Genomic DNA, 20,256 nt, shown 5'->3' with positions numbered 1-20,256 from the left:
TTGCACAACGTTGATATTTCCATGTGGTTGTCATCAGTTCTGGGTATGGATGTTTATGTAATGCTGCTACTTGTTTAGATGACTGTGGATTTTTGTTGTATTTGCAGTTTTATTGTAGATTATTTGACCTGTCCACTTAAAGACAGTTATCACATCATCATCCTCCGAGAAGAGCCTGATCATTTCCCTTTCATTTTGTCAGCTCAGTATACAGTTATGTTCTGTATCTTCATCCTCGTACACAGAGCAGATTATATCACAACTCACAACAAAACCTTCACATCAATTACAAGTTGTTTTTTTTTTACTGGTTTTTACTTTTTCCCCCCCCCAAAAAATGGCCAGAGAATAAATAACCATGAATGAACAGTTTCCCTTCATGTTTCTCTCTGAGAACTGAGCTGCTGCTAGCTTGATCGAAAGCTTCAGTGCTCATTATTGACAAGGATTTAACTTTCAAAAGTTGAAAAAACTATTTTGGGTATAAAAACATTTATAAACTGATTTATGTGTTTCACTTTAAGGAAATCTGTGTGCTTCACTCTTATTACATGAGTCCATGAATAGAGGCTGTGAGCTGAGCTGCTAGCTTGATCATACTCTATATATGCCTTGCTCTTTTTTTTCTTCTTTTTGGCTCAGGAATGCTTCAGTGTTCGTGATTCATAAGGTTTTTACTGCTTTTTAAACCCTTAATAATCTGGCAAATGATTGAAAACCTGTGAGAGCAGAAAAAAAAAAAAAAGAATTTAGACGATTCAGATCGGGCCGAGAGCTGAGCTGCTGCTAGCTCAAACAGATACTTAGATTTTCCTCATTTACATGGACTACTTTAAATACGGCGAACTGTCAACAGATGCCTCCTTTTCTTTTAAACAATTGACTGGAAATATTAATGTCCAGCTGATAGCTGAAAAAACTCTTAGATTTGTGCGCTTTATTGCATTAGAATCAGATACGAGTTTAGTGGATCTCACTGGGATCAAAGAGTGAAAGATTTGTATTGAACAGCCAAATCTGCTTCCACTGACACATTTCTGGGTCCTTATTGATTGTTTCTGGACGGATAAAGTCCTTCACGTCCCTCCTTGAAGAGTGAAATAGAGGTCGGGATGTGTTAACATGTGGATCTGTTCTGAAGAAACGCGGTGCAACAGGATTCACTCATCGCGTGATTGAGTTTGTTCCTGGCTGCAGCGCCGTCTCAGGTTTGTCTCTGTTCCAGTCACAACTGAAGGAGTGTGTGATCAAAGAGATCAGTGTGAGCAGGAGGCCAGATCTTTGTTTCTGTGAGCGGACGTGGACCAGCGAGGATCAAACAGAAACCAGCTGGGAAGAGTCTAACATCAACACAGCTCAACCTGAAACACACACGCCCTGTTGGAGGGTCAAAATCTGCTCATCAGTCCTCAGAGAGACGGAGAGGACACATGCTAGTTTTGCTTCATCCTGATGTTGAATGAGGGTTTAGCTCAGAGTTGAGACCTTTTTTTACAGTTGAAGTGTGCCCGTCTCGTTCTGCAGAAATATGTGGTTAGCCTGCTGCTGAGCGCTGCAACCTCGGTCTGCGTAAAATCCCGAGCCAAAGAACCCATTAAACCCAGCGTGCGTTTAACAAGAACGCAGCTGTTTGTCAACAAGATGGCGTGTGGTTTTGGAGATGTAAATTTACAGCCGCCTGAGTTGTGGTTCTTCACGTTTTGGGTTAATGTGTGAACGGTACACAAAGAAGCCACACATTCAGCCACAAGGAGTCAGAGAGGTCGGACAAGTGGGCCGACTTTTCTTTGAGTGCGGAGATAATGCACAGCAGAGCTTAAGAAGCTGGAGAAAGTAATGAAGAAATTCCTCTCTGCCTGCTGATCCCTGCAGCTCCCCCCCCCCCTCCTCCCCCCCTGAACCAGCCTCCTGTACAGAGTTTATCCTGATGCCCGTGTTATGGGAAGGGACAGGCAAGCACTCCTCCTGGGAGGGTCCTTCGTACCCCGGCTCATGTGAAGGGGCAGCTCTGAGTGGACTGGACTGTTTTCTATATAAGGTAATAAAAAGCCTCAGATCAGAGAGAGAGAGAGAGAGAGATGGAGCGAGCGAGTGATCGGCATGATGAAAGAAAAATGAAACATATACACGAGATCTGACCGCCCACCTTTGATGTGCACATCCTCAGATCCTCCTCGGCCCCTCGCGCTCCACTCTGCATGAACCATCAGCACTGTGAAACCCTTTCATAATAAGAGCAGCTCCCATTTTTCTGACGCCTATCCACACAGCAACTTTCATTCAAAGACAGAAAGAAACATTATTGCTGTTTGTTATTGGTCCCTGTGAGCAGGAGCCTGAGTCCACTTTTTTTTTTTGTTCTTTTTGACTTCTGATTAATGAAAAAGCTGCTCTGGGTCAGTAGTCCATCGACATACCAGATCACTTTCTTTGGTTGTACAAAGTAAGTAAGACACTTCCTCACCCTGAAGGAGACCCCGTGTGTTCACAACTGGTCGGTGTTTTTCCCTTGTTGTTGATATTTCATCATAAATGCCCTGATTGAAGAAAGGCATTTCCTCCCTTAGAAAAGCTTTAAAAGTTGATTCACTTTACGGGTGTTAGCATTTAAACAGATAGGGGGAGCTTGACCATGTTGTTCTGGCCTCTAATGTTTAATATCTTTGAAAGTTTGATGTGACATCTCATATTTAGCTTGAATTTTACAAATCCATGGAAAGAGCGATGTCTAAAATCATGAAGGTATCGCTGTGGTGGATGTCTCTGTTGTAGTTTGAACTAAGAGGAGATAAATGTTTGAAGTGACTTGGACTTGGTTTCAGATCTTGAAGACGCTTCACCTCTCCTCTGAAAGGCCTCTTTGTTTACTCTCTTATTATTAATATTATTATTTTAATTGCTGGAGGAGAACAAAACGGAGCAAAAACAATCGTAAGATTAAGGGGGCGTGGCTACGTCAGACATGATAATATCTGCATTAATACTCATCACTTTTATTGATCTGTAAACAATCATTCTTGTGCTGATATTTTAGCTGTAAACCGGTTAAACGTGGACATTTGTTTGACGATTTCTCCGCCTGCTTTTGCTTCTAAAATCAGAAAACGGCTTCATTGGAGTGAAAGTCCAACTTTAATCATGTTGTTTACAGGAGGTTAATGACGCGTGGAGAGGAGAGGCTGATGAAGAAAGAGTTTTAACTTAACCAAACCATTCATTCACTAATGCTGCCTGCCACTCAGTGTGCTGTAACCGTGCAGACACTAATGTTCCTCTCTCTAATGAAGCCTGGCATTTCCATCAAGCATACATGTGATTAGATGAAGCTCAGCTCGTCAGGATTGTAAACAAAATGCAGAGAATCTTCTTACTTCACATGAAACCCGACCCCTCTGGGAATAAACACCTCTGGAAACTCGACCTGCTCCTGGTATAAACACAAAGCAGCTGCTCAGGTTGGATTCACTGCTGCAGGAGGATTTAGATCCAAGGCGCCCGCTTGACTTCTGATATTTCGGCAGGCAGGGATGCTAACATGCCAGGGGCCATTAGAGGATACCCAGTTGTTTGTCGTATCGGGGGGAGGGTGTGTATGACAGACCGGACGGACAGCGTCACTCTGGAGGCTTTAATGAAACCAGAGCTGCAGCCTCAGCAGCTCTGTGGGAATGTCTGCAGCTGAAACGAGTCATTTCAGAGGAGCGTCGCCCGCTCAGTAACCGGAGATTCATCTCGGATATGATTTGTAGATTTCAGTATTTAAACCTCTAAGTCACACAGGACGTATTTTTCCTCGGTATGAAGCTGGGTGCTAGCTCATACATTTTCCTCAAAGGCAGAAATATGAGTGTCAGTCGTCTTGTAATTACTGCTTTACCTGATAATCAGCCGTAAATCAATGTGGCAAACAGAGCTTTCATTGTTCCCTCAGTTTACATCTCCACTTGTATTTGACAGCGAGCTCTTTAGGAAGATGAATGAAATGATTCATCATCCTGACTGTATTAATTATAGACACACTGTATGCTGTTTATATTTAAAACATGAGGTGTTGTCAGTTCATTCGTCCCACGAGAGCTTAAAGGACGAGGTGCTGTAGTTCAAGTTCTAGTTTGGCCGTCTAAGCTCGGTTCTTTTATTGTCTCGACTCTGTTCAAGTCGCAGCTCGTGCAAAAACAATGGATGTCTTTTTCAAAATCTTCTTCCTGTATGCACAAGTGCAATCGCTGAACGACATGGTTCTCAAGTGGTGGGTCGGGACGAATGTTTGACAGGAGGGAAATAAAGTTAAAGAAAGTCGATGTTGCGCTTTTATTTTCTAAGAACATTTGAATGATATTTGTTTACACATGCTCAGTAGGGGGCAGTAATGCTCCTTAGCGCTGATCATCTGCCATTAAACAACAAGAGAAGAAGAAGTAAAATGTTGCCAGTCACAGCATGGCAAAATGCAAATTGGACACTTAAAGCATCCAAACTGACATTGAGGATAAAAACTTAAAAAAGCTCAGAGTGTTGTGTGCAGTGAATGAAAACATGACGTCATCAAAACTGAATCAGCATCAGTAACTAAACACTCTGCTTATCGTGACCCTGGTATGCTGACGTACAAGAGGTCAGACTGAAGTCCACCTCCTCACGCAGGTTGAGCCAGACGCACCGTCTTCTAACTTCTCCACGCTGTGCGCCTGTTTGTTCAGCTGCCGAGCGGATCCTCCTTTTGTTTTTTAGGACGGGTGAAGTGAAATTCCAAAGTTTCCCTGAATCCTCGGCGGGGTCCAGGGCACCGAGCGCCGGAGCACACAGCAAACAGATGTTGTATTTTTGCAGCCCTGATTTGCTGCTCGGGGTTGGGACCTCTCGAGCGCTGCAGAGCAGATTTAAGGGCTTGTGTGTTTTTATTACTTGGCTGCAGCTCCCACAGGTGCTTTAGGGGTACTTGCTTGTTATGATTTCAGCACGACTCTTCCTGAGATTGAGATTTTTGCTCGTGTTTTTCGGTCAAGCTGGGAGTAAAGTTACAGGAAATACACTAAAGAGAGATACTCCAGAGTCAGTGATAACAGCCCGGCCTCGCTCAGGGTCATTTATTATCTTCTCTGCACACACTTCACTTCACAGCTTGATTTTTAGGCCTCAATTTCTGATCTATTGCTGCAAAATGTAACCAAACATATCGCCACATTCGTGCTGACTCTGCAGAGATCTGATGTAGACGTCACGTCAGCTGTGTTTTTAAAAGAAGTTGAAGTTTGCTCTTTTCGAAGGCTCTCTGACTCGTCCTGTGCAGAAAAATCCATCTGTTAAAACTTGAACACTTTTACCAAACAGCTTGTTTAGCTCAGGATATCTCCCCCCCCCCCCCCCCCCCCCGTTTACCACCTCGGCTGTCCCGGTGGTCTCGTGTGTGCAACCACCCAAAGTGAGTGGAGAGCACACACCCAAAAAACTGTGAGCTGAAATCCAAACCTTCAACAATAAAGAAAAATAAAGACAAGTCTCCAGGGTTCTGTAAGCTTTTAGAAATGGTTTCAAAACATGCAATGATGGTTTTTCTTTGTTAAGCAGCCAGTCACATAGTAAATGACTCCACAGTCATTCGGCCTCAGGCTGAGCTGACTGATGTGTGTGTTGTGGCCGTGTGTGTTTAATTTCTTGTGGTGTTGCTGTCAGGTGAGTGGCCTGTAGGTTTTATAAAGTGCTTTTAAATGACGTTAGCCTGTTCCTCAGTGTTTGCTTTGGTAAGCTGCATGTTTGCTTATGTCACTCAGCTTGACTTTTACACTGATCCAGAGCTGTTTTCATTTACATCCATCTCTCAGGGGTTGTTGGGGTTTTTTTTTTCCCCTGTAAGAACGGATTCAAGAGTGCAGTATGTTTCCTCTGTTTGTCTCCAGTTATATGATATATTATACAGCATTATGATCGGAGACTGAAGGGGAAAAAAAAACATGCTTTGGGCAACATGTTTCAAAAAGCAAATATCCAATCATAGTTGAGATGATGCAACATTGCTGAGAGAGAATTTCAGAATATGGATTTTTACACGTGAAGAAGGAATCTGAGCCGATCCATAGAACAAATGTGTTTGTCATTGGTCGTGTTAATTTACAATATCTTGGCTTTAAATCACCAAAGGAGTCTAACATGACTTCCAAAATGTCCGCTCAAAGATTGAACTGTTAGCGCTTTGATTTAAAGTCCAGCAGACCCTGAGAGCACTATTCCTATCTCCGTTTTTTTTTCTTTCATCAGACTTCCATGTTCTTAATCAAACACGTGTCTGTGAAGATCGCAGCCTTCTTTTGAGTCTGCACAGTTTTTCACTCATTGCTGCAGAAGTCTTCGTTCTCATACACGGAAACAGAGAAAGATTGTCCTACTGTCCTGCGGCCTCTGCCACCGCATACCCAACCAAGTGTGTCATGGCTGCCATGTCATTGGCTGCCTGCTGCACCCACTAATTTTACATCATGACATAACAACAGGACCCATCATTACAAACTGCTGCTACTGCAATTTAGTGTTTGGCACAGTGAAGTAGGGAGGCACAGCTCCTCAGAGATGACAGAAACATGGTAGTAAAACGATGACGGGCTGACTAAATGTTCAGTGTGGAAGGCATCCTTGTACTTTAGCTTCATAGCCACGAAGAATACGTGTTCTTTGAGTGTAACCCGAGTCCCCTTCTGTTGGCATAATGGGCAGAGACCTGCATGAGTTCAATGCATGTTGGCATGCAGTCCTCAGGCCGGCCATTCATGGAGCACTTACACAGGAGAGGCCTCCAGGGGCAGCCGGACTCAGGACCACTTTCTTTCCTCAGCCTTCACCCGGCCAGGCCCAGTCTTTATTTATCTCAGCAAACTCCCCCCCCCGCCCCCCGGGACACAGTGAGGCTGCCGACACGAGCGCCATCAGAGGCCCGAGTCTGGCATCTGTAAAGTTGTGTCAAAGAGAAACACTCCAGGGAGCTCACATGTACAGATAAGAGTGATGTGCAGAAGTCTGGCTGCTGTTCAGGACAGACTCCCAACATGTGGACGAAGATAAGATTTTCTCTCCGAGAGGCCGTTAAGCAAAACGTTTGTGAACAGAGCCTGGGACATACACCGTTTGGTTGACATTAAAGGCAAAATATTAACAGATATATCAATACTGGTGAATCTGTTTACAGATAACAGTTTATATGACATCTCCATCGTCTGCAACAAGAACACTGTAAAGTCAGCATGACTGCTCATACTGCATGCTACACTTTATATCATCATGCTTTATGGTTTTTAAAATGTGCCCCTTTGTTGAAATGTCTTATCTTGTGTTTTAAATGGCATATATTTGCACACGTCTTGCATGCAAAAGTAGACAAAAAAAATCTCTAACAGGCGCCAAAAAACTGACATAAAGTCAACTCGGCAAATGCATTCCCTTCTGAGTGTTTGTAGAGTCATTTCTTTGCTGATAGAAGTTCTATTGATGTTTTTTCAATTAGTCTCCATTTCTGTAATCTCTGAATTGTTCCACTTCGGTTTGTGGCTGCCAGCCTGTTCTATAATGCCCCCACATGACACAGACTTCAACCAGACACAGAGTCACCCCACATTAACTTTAAGGCTAAATCAGCACACTGGACATGAGGAGTTCCTGTTTACACTGCACTGTGTGTAGTGTTAGATATCCTAACCATGAACATACCTGCACAACTGTAGCACATAGCCTTTTGTGCATTACATGGTTTTATAATATATTTGATATTGCCCTTGATTTATTTATTTTTTTTGTACTTTATTTCCTCGACGGAGAGACTCCTGCTGTTTTATTGCCTTCCACTGCGTCATCTACTTCTGTGTTCTGTGCTCCAAAACATCATGTCAGATTCCTCGTACGTATTAACGCAGTTGGCAACAAACCCGATTCTGTTTCTGATTCTGGTTCAGGCCTCAGAAATGTCACATGGGTGGAGATCTAGTTTCTGATGAAATGAAAAGAAAAAGCTGGGCTGAACTCCAGCTTGTGCACTCTCTTGAGATTCATCTGCCATTGAAAAAATATACTGTTAAATTAAAACAAGATGTTTTTTTGCATATCCTGCCGCAAATCAACTAATAATGTTTTCTTTCTTTCTTTTCCATGATGATTCTTTTCTTCCTGCTGATGATCAATAGGTAAGTACCAGTTGATTTATTTTGGGGGGGTTCATCTGGAAACAATCTGCGTCAGTAGATTTAAATAAAAACAGTATTTTTTTGGTAGTCAGTTTTCCCAAAGTTGTTCAGACAAACATCTGCAGAGCGCACTGAGGTTCACTGTGAGGTTACACTTCACTTTTCTTTCCGTCACTGAGCTATGACGAGCTGTGAAGGAGGACACACCCTTCTGAGCACATGTCTCCGTGCACACACGCCCGTTTCCACGGAGATACCTTCTTTCTTTTTTTTTGTAATAAAACACACAATGACGACCTTTCTGGTGGAGCAGTCAGCATGGCGCTAACAGCCCAGCAGTGACGAGCTGAGATTATACACTCAGGCCTACTGATGCTTTCTGCACCGCTGTGCTAACGAGCAAACACACACCTCTCTGTTCACACACACACACACACACACTGGTTCTCTCTCACACACATGCTGGTTGTCACACAGCAGGTCACCATTTTCGCAGCATCATCTCCAGCTGCGTTGTTTGAATATTTGTGTGTGAATGTGGTGCTGACTCACAGAGGCTAACAATAGAAAGATAAATCTGGTGTACTCACAGAGGGCTCTGTGAGAAATAGACGAGTGGTCTTACTGTTTCCTGACCCAGCGGTGTCTTTCGTTAAATTGTTTATTTGTTATTCATTCAAATTGCAAAGACCTAAAATCCACCCTCTTTTGTTCGTTGAATCATTATTAGATACAGAGGTCACTACAGGAGCATCGGGATACCAGGCTTTCAAGTTTACACATTTTCTTCAAATAATCTTTCATGAGGTTTTATTAAGCAGGTGTTCGAGGGGAGTGATGGTGGAAGTAAGGGGGCTGCATGCTGAGCTGTCACTCGCTTGTTTGTACATTTAAAGCTTGTTTGGGGGAATTCCTTCAGTTTTCATCTTTTACATAGTTTACACAAGTCGAAGAAGCCATCGAGTTATTTTTTTCTTACAAAAAAATACAGACAATTTTTATGAGAATTTGTAAAACAAGCAATGCAGATTTTTTATATTGTTTTTAATTTTTGGTGGCAAACGGGGAGGCTGAGAGCTGAGCTGCTGCTGCTATAGCTTTCTTTTGGACGACAACTTGTAGTATACATCTTGAAGAAACATCCTTTTTAATGTCTGTTTCAAAACCAAAATGCCCTTACAGGGTCTTTATACTCAAGCAGACCTTAAAGTTTAAATCATTTAAACATTAGATAAAAGAGTTTCAGGTTAACGATTTGTGGCTAACGCTAGCTCACAAGCTAAAGGCTAAAATCATTTTTATTTGGTAAAAAATGTATATGTACAGTTTGTGCAGTATTTACCTGGTTTAATATGATGGTGGCGTATGTTAAAACACTTTGGAAATATTCTGGTGGAAATGTTCTGTTACCATGTTGCCAACAGCGGACATGCAGTTTGCAGATAAAACATTAAAACATGAGGTAGGAGTTGGTTTCAATGAAGCAAAGTAAAGAATACACAGAGAGGTTTGAGTCAGTTTCAGCTCTTGTTTCGTCCCTAAATGATGCCAACTCAAACACCTCATGGACACTTTGTTTAGAGCTGGGGGGGTTTTTGGGGTGTGGTGTTGAAAGCAACCAGGAACTGTTATGGTCTGATCCCCTCCTTTGTTTCCACTCAAAGAGCTGCTGGTATTTCTGCCTGCGTATCCATCCGGCCTGCCAGCTCTCAGTTTGTGTAAAAGCAGCCAGGCCTTCAGTTTATTCTCTCTGAGCTGGATCCCATCAGGCTCAGATGTGTGAGAGATCTCCGGGGCTCAGCTCAGCCTGGTGCCACTCCCTCATAATGACTTTCCCACACACACACACACACAGGTCGCAGCCTGATGGAGCTGACCTCAGTCTGACCATATGTGAAGTTAAAAAGCGGTTTCCATTGCAGTCGTCCGGCGTAAATGCTTGCTCTGGTTGTATCTTTCCAAACCACACCTTCCCCCGTGTCTGCGTTTTTTGGGTTTCCTTTTTCCCCTCTTTGTGTTTCTCTCCGTCCACAGTTTGTCTGTTCTGCTTATTGTGCTCCATGTGAGCGCCGTCTGATGCCAGTAAACCAGTGAAACCAGAGTCAGAACTCACACAGCCCAGTGTTTACACAGGAAAAAGCTTTGGTGATTAAACTGCGCAGACTCTTATATAACAGTCTGAATACTCTGCAGCTATTTGTTGGCTGTGCACACACACACACACACACACACACCTGAGCTCTCACACTCACACAGTCTTCACGTACGCTTCAGTGTTTCTGTAACCTCTGAGGCTCCGTTCGTGACCCCAGTCCGGCATGTCATGCACACCGTTGACCTCTGACCCTTCAGCCTGTCACACACTGAATAACAAGCTGATGAATGAGCGGCTCCACTGAAGGCTGGACGTGTTTCTGTTGTTGGTTTTTGTTTATGAGGCTGATGACGGCACGTACAATGTGGTGGGCGTATCCCAGCGTGTTGGCGTGTTGTTGACTCTGACATAGTGTTACGACACTCACTTTAATGTGTGTGTACAAGCAGGCTGTTTATTTATGTTCTTTACTTCTCACCGTTTGTTGTTAGCGCTTGTTTGTCGAATCGCCAGCTCCCACGATGCCAGACAAAAAAATTTTATTGACTCTTAATAGACTGGTGTAGTAATGACGTATTTTTGTAGGCCAACCAGAAAAAATGGCACCGGTGGTTCCTTCGAAAATTCGCCTATGGGATTTTTGCATTGGATTTTGGATCATTGCAGAAAATAATCTCTGTGTCAAACACACGTTTCTGATACATAACTGTTTTGTTCAGCAGGATAATCTTTACAGATGAACATCATTTATATGAAGTTTGAAGAGTTAATGCAGCCGAGAGAAGTAAAAAGCTAACGTTATGTTCTAGCGAACTGTACCGCGGTCGGTTTGTAATGACGTCACTGCCTTTTTCCAAAGTCGTCTAATTTGGAGGCGATTTCATCTCGTAGTCTTTGTCTGTGATTTGTTTGTTTGTTTGTTTTACCTCGTGGTTTTATTTTCCGTTTTCTTCTTTGAGTCAGAGACTACTCCTGAGCACAACATACATATTTTATATCATAAACTTATAGCTTGAAACTCTCGCTGCCCTCCCTGGCTCTTTCCGGCGAAAGTCCCACAATGCATTTTTGTTGTTGTTTTGAAATAGAGATACTTTACTTAGCTCGCCATAAAACACTGAAGGGTCAATTTGAGGTTACAGTCTGTTTCTTGATTTGAAACAATGACGCAGTTAAAAAAAAAACAAAGTATGCATTCGCTCTTTCTTAATTGATGATTTGAATCATTAACTTTGAAGGAGCAGTCTTCGAGAAAGGTCTTTTAATTCATACGATCTTGGACGGTTTGTACCCACCAGAGCTTGTTCAACACTGGGATACAGTTTAAAGCCTGAGGTTTCTCCTGATGTGAACGCCTTTCCTGCCTTAAGTTGTGGATAACATATTGGCTGCTCATGGCCCTGCATGACGTGATGTAAAAATGTTGAACTTCAAACCGCTGTTGCCAAACGTCAACATCACGTTCATGAATCCGACTGGCAAGTTTTTTTTTTTTTTTTTTTATCATTTTAAAGAAGATTTTGTCTGCTCAGTATTTAAGAGCCGTACATTTGAACCGAGCGTCTCACTTTGGTTGAGTGTGCTGGCGAACATGCCTCCATTTACCCGTGTGATGAAAGAACAGACAGGACTTGAATTGAGCGTCACACACATGGTATTGTTTTAAAGTTATATAACGTTGTCGATGCAGCGTGATCCACTCCTTCAGACGAGTGACATGCAGCGTGTCGCTCTGGCCTGAGAAACACGCTGATGAAAGATGAATCTGCTTGTGTTTTCCTGGTGTTTGCACTCACTCCTCTCTGTCTGACCACACACAGATGACTCCTTTGTTTCACCTTTTTTTTTTCAGTGCAGAAACCTTCCTGTAAGCACACAGCTCAGGTTTACCGAGCCGACTGTGCTCACATTTCTTCTTCTCTTGTTCTGACTTCAAGGTTTTTTTTTCCCCCCCATGTGGTTATCGCTACCCGTACTTCCAGAAAAGCCAGGAGCTCTTTTTGTTTGTTAAACCCCACGTACAATAGTTCCCACCTCTCTTCAGTTCCCTGCAAGAAACACAAAGGCAAGAGGTCAGCGGCCACACATTTTAATTTGTGAGACTAATAACAAGCCAGGTGTACCTGCAGGGTAAAGGAAACCCAGGGACCATCCTGGACACACCCCTTCCTCCAGCATGTGTGTGTTTGGGGGGGGGGTAAGCACTTCAAAGGTCTGTAGGGAAAGCAGGGACCCGGGCCAAGCTCAGCGGGAGGGCCATTACAGCCCAATAGGAGTCAGCTGTGACCTCAAAGACCGTAAAATGATGTGATATGCGGAGGGCGTGCTGCAGCCTCACAAATGTGTCTCCAGCCAATCAGGAGGCTCGAGCTGTAAAGTGAACGCCACGCTGATTTATAGGTGAAGGAATTTTGATTGTTCTTTCGAGGATTGGCTTTTTGCTTCTTTCTTTTAGTTTCTTGTGTTTTCTCCTGCTGTTGTATCAAATGGTACTTCCTGTGTTTTCAAACCCTTTTATACATCTTTTGCAGTCTGGCTAAACATATTTATCCAACGACTCTGTTTGTGATTGATTTGAGTTGGTTCTGTTTTTATATGCTATTTATGTCTTTATATTTAATCCCTAATCTTTGACAGGGGAGCCAATCATTTCACTTGATTGTCCAACCAGAGAGACGATAAACATCTTGACTTTTGATTGCTTTTAGACAGCTGAGTGTTTGCCCTGATAATTTACACTGCACTCTGTCTAGCAGCTGTAAGCTGAAGAAATATACTAGAACATTTCTAAAAGTGACTAATACAACTTTTAACAACTCCTAACAATTATCTTGGTTGTTTGTCTGTTTTTTTTCTTTTCTCTCAGGCCAGGAATTATTGTTTTTAATTATGAACATCGATGTTAAAATGTGCTTTCATCAACATTTAACACAGTCCATTTAGCTTTAGCTGTGATTGAGACCAAGTGGACTGAATGAGTGTCCGTTGAGTTGATAATTTACTCCGGTGTTTACTGACCCACAGCTCTGTGTTCAGACCTTATAATGAGGTGTCTGCAGGTCAGGAGGTAAACGGCTGCTGAATGCAGACGCTGCCCCGCGATGACCCTGCTGAGTGTGCACAGAGAGGAGAGTGACATGAAACGCTTTGAGTTCAGAGTCCTCGCTCAGCGTTTGTCATGTGTCGCCTTTTTCCTTTCGATTACTCAGCAAGCGCGAGAGGTCATTCATGATGTGCGGAGAGGAAAGGGTTAACAGCAAACATCTGAAGTAGCAGCAGAGAGTCGGTGCAGTGGCCAAGTGGGTTTGATGGTGGTGGATCTGCTGACAGTCAAAGACAAGATTTCATCATTGTTTTTCCACTGGGGCTGATAAATGTCGGTGAAGATTTAAAGGACATAAAGTGAACAAACAGAGGAAACTCCCTGTTGTGTTGTGTGTGTGATTTATGAGCGGTGGCATTTCATAACTGAAGGGAAGAGTCGACCCTCCCTGAATTGTGAGGAGGCTGATTCTGACCGCTTCGCCTCACTCAATAAGTCCAACAACACAAGAACGATCAACTATGATTTTACAGTTTCTTGGTCATGTCAGGCTGTTTCAAACAAAAATCTAATGTAGAGGTTTTCAGCGTTTGGAGTGTGGTATAAACAGCATTGAATTTTTTAAGAAATCAGCCATCTCCAAAAATGCACACTTTGACTCTTGTGTGTAATCATAATATGAGAAATGTCCGGCTGCCTTTTTAAGTAGGTTGTGGAAACAGGAGCACACATGCTCCTCAGTGCATTTCAGCTCTCAGACTATCCAATCGATGAGCTCCCCAGTCAGCCAACTCGCGCCCTACAAACTAAAGTATAATAAGTTTTACATGTTGTCAAGTAGCAATCAAATAACCATGGAGCTGTATTATTTATGAAGAGATTTATGTTGTTGTTGAATTCTGTTAGCAGATCAACTTGGCAGCTGGATGCTATCTTATCCAACGTAGCTCGGACAGTATAGTATCGTATAGTATAGTTTAGTATAGTACGTTTAGTGTGTTATTAACATCACTGTACAAACAGTCCAGTTTGTATGGAGCTTTCAGTAGACAGTTTGACTGTGTTTTTGGACACAGCCAGAATCTTGGACTTTTTTGGAAAAATTATCTGAGATAATATTTTATTTTTAAGGTTTATTTTGGGGGCTTTTTATGTCTTTAATCAGAGATATCACTGTGGATAGAGTCAGGAATCAGAGAGAGAGAGAGAGAGTGGGGAATGACATGTGGGGAAAGCAGTCACAGGTCAGGTTCGAATCCCGGCTGCTCGTCACTACGCTACTGGCTCCTCAGGGATATTTTAGTTGTTGTTTATCATTCCAAGCATAAATGCTCCAATAAAGAAGTTAGCAGATGAATAATTATGATAATATATAGTTAGTTGGATTAAGTGATGTTTCAGCTGCAGAGTCAACCAGCTCCTAGCTTTGTCCTTTTTTATCAGGAGGATGTTGGGAAATTGTGATGTTTCATGTTGAGTGATAATAAATAATTTTGCAGATTTTTTTTTTTTTTTTTCACCGACATTTAACACTCTGGTTAACAAGAAAATCCTATTTGATGATATTTTATCCACCCAGATACACAGAAACTTCAGAAGTTCTCATTGGCCCAAAGCACACCTTTTATTTACACAGCAGACAAACAAAGCAGGTAAAAAGCCACAATTTATAAAACACAACAGTGGGCATTTGGAGGAGGCCAGACTCTGTCTTCAGTTCGATGGAAACAACTTAAAAAGAGCTTTGTCAGAGAGAATAGCAGTTCTTATTAGTTACTACACTTAAAAACAAGATGTGTTCTCTGAGGAGCTGCAACGTGTTGTTGATTCATTATGTTGTTTTCACTATCAAAAACCCTTTTTAAAATGTCACTTTGATTTTACATCATCTCTCATCATTTGCTTTAGAAAGTGCAAATGTCATGTAATGTGTCAAATAAAGTGTGTTATGTCGCTCAGCTCGTTAACCGTCCTATAAAACACAACACACACTCCTATGAACACTTTAAGCGCACTTCAATCTTTACACAGGAAATGCTTCCGAGGATGTCCGACATTTTTAAACGATACATCCCCTTTTTCTGAAGCTTCCAGAAGCTGCTCTCTCTCTTTCTGGCTGGTATCGTGTCTGCCCTGCAGTTCGAGGCGTTCTGGAGGTTTTGAAATGGAAAGTATTTCAAAGCCACCGCAGCCTGCTGTTCGACTTTGTAGTTCGTAATAAGAAGCAGCTGAGAATACAGGCCTCAGTATTACTACAGTTCTCATCCTCTGCATCTTCAGGAGGATGTCAGCGTGCAGCAGCAGCATGTTTCAGATTTTATCCAAAATCATTCTGAGTCGGTGTTTGTTGTGTTTATGAACCAGACAGACATCAGAAGTGTGATCGAACATGTCATGAGAGAGAAGCTTCCAGGTTCAGGATGTAAGTGACGTGATTTTACCTGCTGGTGAAATATATTTCTGTGGCTCTCTAAACTTTTGGTATGAAGCTCCATATGTTTGTACTTTCCAGTTTTTGATTCAGAGTCAAAGTGTACGGAAGCCCTGAGAGAACAAAAAGTATCTGTTATTTATTTGATTTGATTCACTTTAATAGTTTCTGTGATTAGGACGTGACTGCACACTCATCTTTTGTAAACATATTAAATGTATAGGATTATAATTTAGCAGACAGAAATCTGTTGAGTTCAACTTTTATTTTTATTTGGTGAAAACGTGAAAAAAGTTTTAACAAGCGAAGAAAATGTGGACGTAGCTCTTGTGAGTTTTCTGGTGCATAAGTCAGGGAAAGAAGGACTGTGTAAAAGTGTAAAAGTGAAAAACAACAAAAAACAACAAAGTGTCTAAATTTGAAATATTTAATGGACTGAAACGTTTCTACTTTTTGATTTGTTTTCACTTTTGCACGGTTCTCACAGTCTATACATTCAGACCTTTGTCTTGCAACTTTTAGTCTTTAACTTCATTTTTACAAAATGTGTTGTGATGTTAAATTCTAATAATAGCTGGGGGTTCTTTCAAATTTTTTGGACTCAGGTGGAAAGGTGCTGGGTTTTGCATTCAGGAAGACATCAATAAAGTTCGATAACTTGATACTCGAGTGTTTAGAAGTAGTGGATGAAGGACAACAGATGAATGATTTCAGTCTCATTTAAAACAAGAAGTTGTTCAAATCTGCCTCTTGTGGACAAACTGAGTATTACGACAACACATTTTTCACAGATAATGCAGGTAATAAACATGATTTGATACAGCTTTATTTTTATCAGCATACGCTTGATTTCAACTGTTTAAAAATACCTTAAAGTGAAATGTGACATGTGATCAAAAAAAGGCTCATAATACTCCTCACAGTTGTTTTTTCTGGTTTTGTAAAGAGAAGAAAGAAATATGGCTCTGAGAAAGATTATGCCGACAAAATGCAAGAAACAACTCGACTAAAATCAATTAAAAAAAGAGACATAAAACTTGTGTCCTCTCAGGGCTTCCGTACCAGTGTGAAAAGATCTCATTGTTTATTGAGCGCTATAATCTTTGATAAAGGAAACGTTGATATCTGATGGGATTCCCCCTCTTCTTCTTCGTTTCCTCCTTTCCTTCCCCTCCGGGCTCAGCGACGGTTCGGTGGTTTCGGGCTCTGGTCCAGAAAAACTGAGTCTCCCGAAGCACAAGTCTGATTTTATTTTTGCAGCAGACGAGTTTTTCGTGTGTGGGCTCGCGTCGCTGCCAGCTCACGCTGACGCTGTGACCCGAAGCCAAGACTTCAGAGCTCTGCAATTAAACCAGAGCAGCAGCCTCACACACCTGTGTTACCTCTCCTGGTGATGTCACCCTCGACGTCGAAAACGAAGAATAGAACGAGGATTTATCAGGTTATAAATAGAATCAGCTGTAATTTATCTCTGTGTAATTAAACGTCCAGAGCTGAGCGACAGTCGAATCACTTCAGGAAGCAGACCAGAGGTTTGATTACAGCTCTGAGACAAAGCCTCATTTACCCCCCTAAATAGCACCTCCTTCTTCCCAGCATCACATTCCTCTCTGAGGTCACACGGCCCACCTGCTCCCCCACATCAAAGCCCCAGGTGGGCTGCGTTTGGAAAGGTGCGGTGGGATAAATATGCAGTTTATTGACAGGGAGAGGAGTTCCACTTTCTTGCACGACAACGCACTTAGATTTAAGCTAGCAGAGATTGCATCCTGTGTTGTGTCTGTGTAATCATGTCGTCCGTCATGTGATGTCTTTTGTGTGTTTGTTGAATGTTAAGGGCTCATTTAAGGACAGGCATTACAGAGTCTGTAGAGGAAGGTCGTCATGATAGCAGAATGTTAAACTTTGTTATGATTCTTGTCTCATTGAACGTCGACACCTTCAGTGATACAGAAATAGAAGTCCAAGACACCAAACAGGGGATCCTTTTTTGTTTTTCTCAACACAAATTGCAGGTAACAACATCGCTTTTGTTTCAGTACGAGAACAGCGTACAGGATTTACTTTGCATCTATTTGATTCATTTCTCTCCTTTGCATCTGTCTGATGAAGTACCATCATTCATACCAGCTTCGTTACCATCATTCAAAAGAGAGAGAGAGAGAGAGAGAGAGAGGATATATCCTTTTGAAAAATCTTTGTATTGAAGTTTCCAAAATGTTAAAATCTTAGTTTTGATCAAAGAGACAAAAAAGAGTTTTTTTTTTTTTTTTTTACTTATTTGCACTTTTTGAATTAGTTTGTGTTTAGTTTGTCTTTCTGTGTCCTAGCTGAGCTTGTTTTTTGTGCCTCTTGGCCCCTTTTATGTTGATTCTTTAGTATTTTACAGGCCCGTTCATGGACATGCGTTGTAAATTAAATCACGCTTTAAATGCAGTCAGTGTATTTACTTAAGACTGACACATACTGTAAAATGCCTTCAGTAGAAAACAGACAAACATCTTGAGTATTTCTAGTTTTCCAGTGTTAGAAAGTTAGATTTGAGAAACAATCACTGAGGAAACTGATATTTAGTCCTTTAGTAGAAGATGTTTCAGTCTGGATTATAATCACCTGCTGTCACATGAAATGAGGCTGGGTGTCTTAAACGACACCCTGAGTGATTGGTTGCATTATGGGACGTTAGGATTTATGAATGGGTCTCTATAGTTCGGCTTTAATTGTAAAGAATAAATGCAAAAAGTTCAAACAGATTGGTATGTTTTTTTAACTCGGCGTCTTCACAGATTTGCAGGACGATTTCACCCTCACAGAGGTTTCTTCTCGTCTCACTCTCACTTTTCTCCTCTCACCCTCTCCTGTCATCATCTTCATCTCTGAGCTCAGATCTGTGACGGGAGAGAGAGCGTTGCCTCCAGGCTTCTCTGCCGGAAAGCTGAGCTGTAATTACCCACCTCTCTGAAGAACCAGCACCGCCTCAAACTTACAGAGTTTAAAAGCAGGCATTCAGGGTGCAGAGCGGGAACAAAAGATGCCCCAGTTTTTCTTTCACCAGAACTAAAATGACGTTGAAAAATTAGTTTAAGAGAAAAAGCTCATTTAGGCCAGTACTATTTCACTTGTTATTAATCGATTTCTTATACCGGGAAACGTTGTGAAAGTCTCTGATAATGCATTTGTAAATTGATGGAGTGCCTTTTAAATCTAACATAAAGCAAATAGAACAAGCCTCTCTTGTTTGTAGCCTCTTAAAAGGGGGAGGATCTGCTGCTTTTCTCCACTTGATATAAATGAAAATGCTTCTTAACTTCAACCTGATCAAGGTCACCAGACGGAGAAGATCAAACCGTCACCTCGTGTTTTTTTATAGAAGAAACAGAAAATGTGATTTGTGCAAATGAAACCCAGATTTGACTTGCTTCAACATTCAGTAATTACCATGTCAACAACCCAAACGTCCAACGCAAAGCTGTTGCTCTCCTGGTTCCCTGCAGCAGATCTCCAGCAGACTGCAGGCTTTCACCACATTTGAAATGATTGTAAATGTCTCACGCTCCACCTGCTGCTGTCGGTCAGCGGCGGCAGCGACGACATCCCCATCAGCTGGGAGGATGTGGGCTCAGAGCGGATTATCAGAGAGACAGTATTATTGTGTGCCGCCTGGCATCAGGACTCTTTGTGTGAGAGCTCAGAGGGGACGTTCTCCTGCAGAGGAACAGCAGCGACGTGTCGGTTTCTTTTTCTCGCTTGCCCGTCAGTGGCAGCGAGAAAAGTTTCACTTTAGATTTCGTGCAACAAGAACGATGCAGAACTTTCTCTCTGCAAGCTGACGTGCATCTGCTTACATGATGTTTCTCTGCAGAGTCAGGTGAGCAGCAGTTCTTTTCTTAAATATACATGCATTTCATTCTTTAGACGGATTGTGTAGGTAATATATCTCTTCTATGATGTGCAGCACACAACTAGACTGGAAATATCAAATAGGTGACAAATAGCATGAAACCACATTTGTGTTTGTGCGCTGTGACATTGGAGTTACACATTGTTTGCATCCTGTCGTCATGCCTCTACAGCCTCTGTATTCCTTTATTGTGAGTTAGAAGGTCAGTGTTGTTTCGTGGGGTCAGATTAACACTGCTGCTCTCCTGTAGAAGCAGACCACAAACAGATTAGTGGTGGACCAAGTCAGAGCGATGGCTGGACCATCTGCGCCCAGCGCTCGGTGGGAGAGGGGGACACATGGGGAGGAGGGGGGGGTGAGGAGGGAGAGCAGATGTTGCATCGGAGCTGTGGGTCAGTGTGGCAGCAGAGTTGGCCGGGGGACGCTGCAGTAAGGACACAAGGGGACTGAGGGACACATGCAGACTTATTCAATGTAAGCTCACGCTCACAGCTCCGTCATGGCTCTGGGATGCTGCTTTGCACTCTCCTCCACAGGTACTGTAGAATTAACTCAGACTGCATGTAACAACCCATGTGTTTGTCCTTCGCATGCACAGCCTCTGATCTTGAACCACAAACG

The 20,256-nt window shown here is 42.3% G+C and overlaps 1 protein-coding gene across 2 annotated transcripts in view; it reads left to right on the top strand.

Moving 5' to 3' along the window:
- The window catches only part of nhsa (Nance-Horan syndrome a (congenital cataracts and dental anomalies)), a 70,300-nt gene that overhangs the window by 30,415 nt on the left and 19,629 nt on the right, over positions 1 to 20,256 (top strand). The window lies entirely within an intron of this gene.

Source organism: Symphodus melops, assembly GCF_947650265.1.
Source record: "Symphodus melops genome assembly, chromosome: 8".
NCBI lineage: Eukaryota > Metazoa > Chordata > Actinopteri > Labriformes > Labridae > Symphodus > Symphodus melops.
The sequence above is the reverse complement of the archived record's forward strand: the minus strand, read 5'-3'. Positions and strand labels throughout refer to the sequence as shown.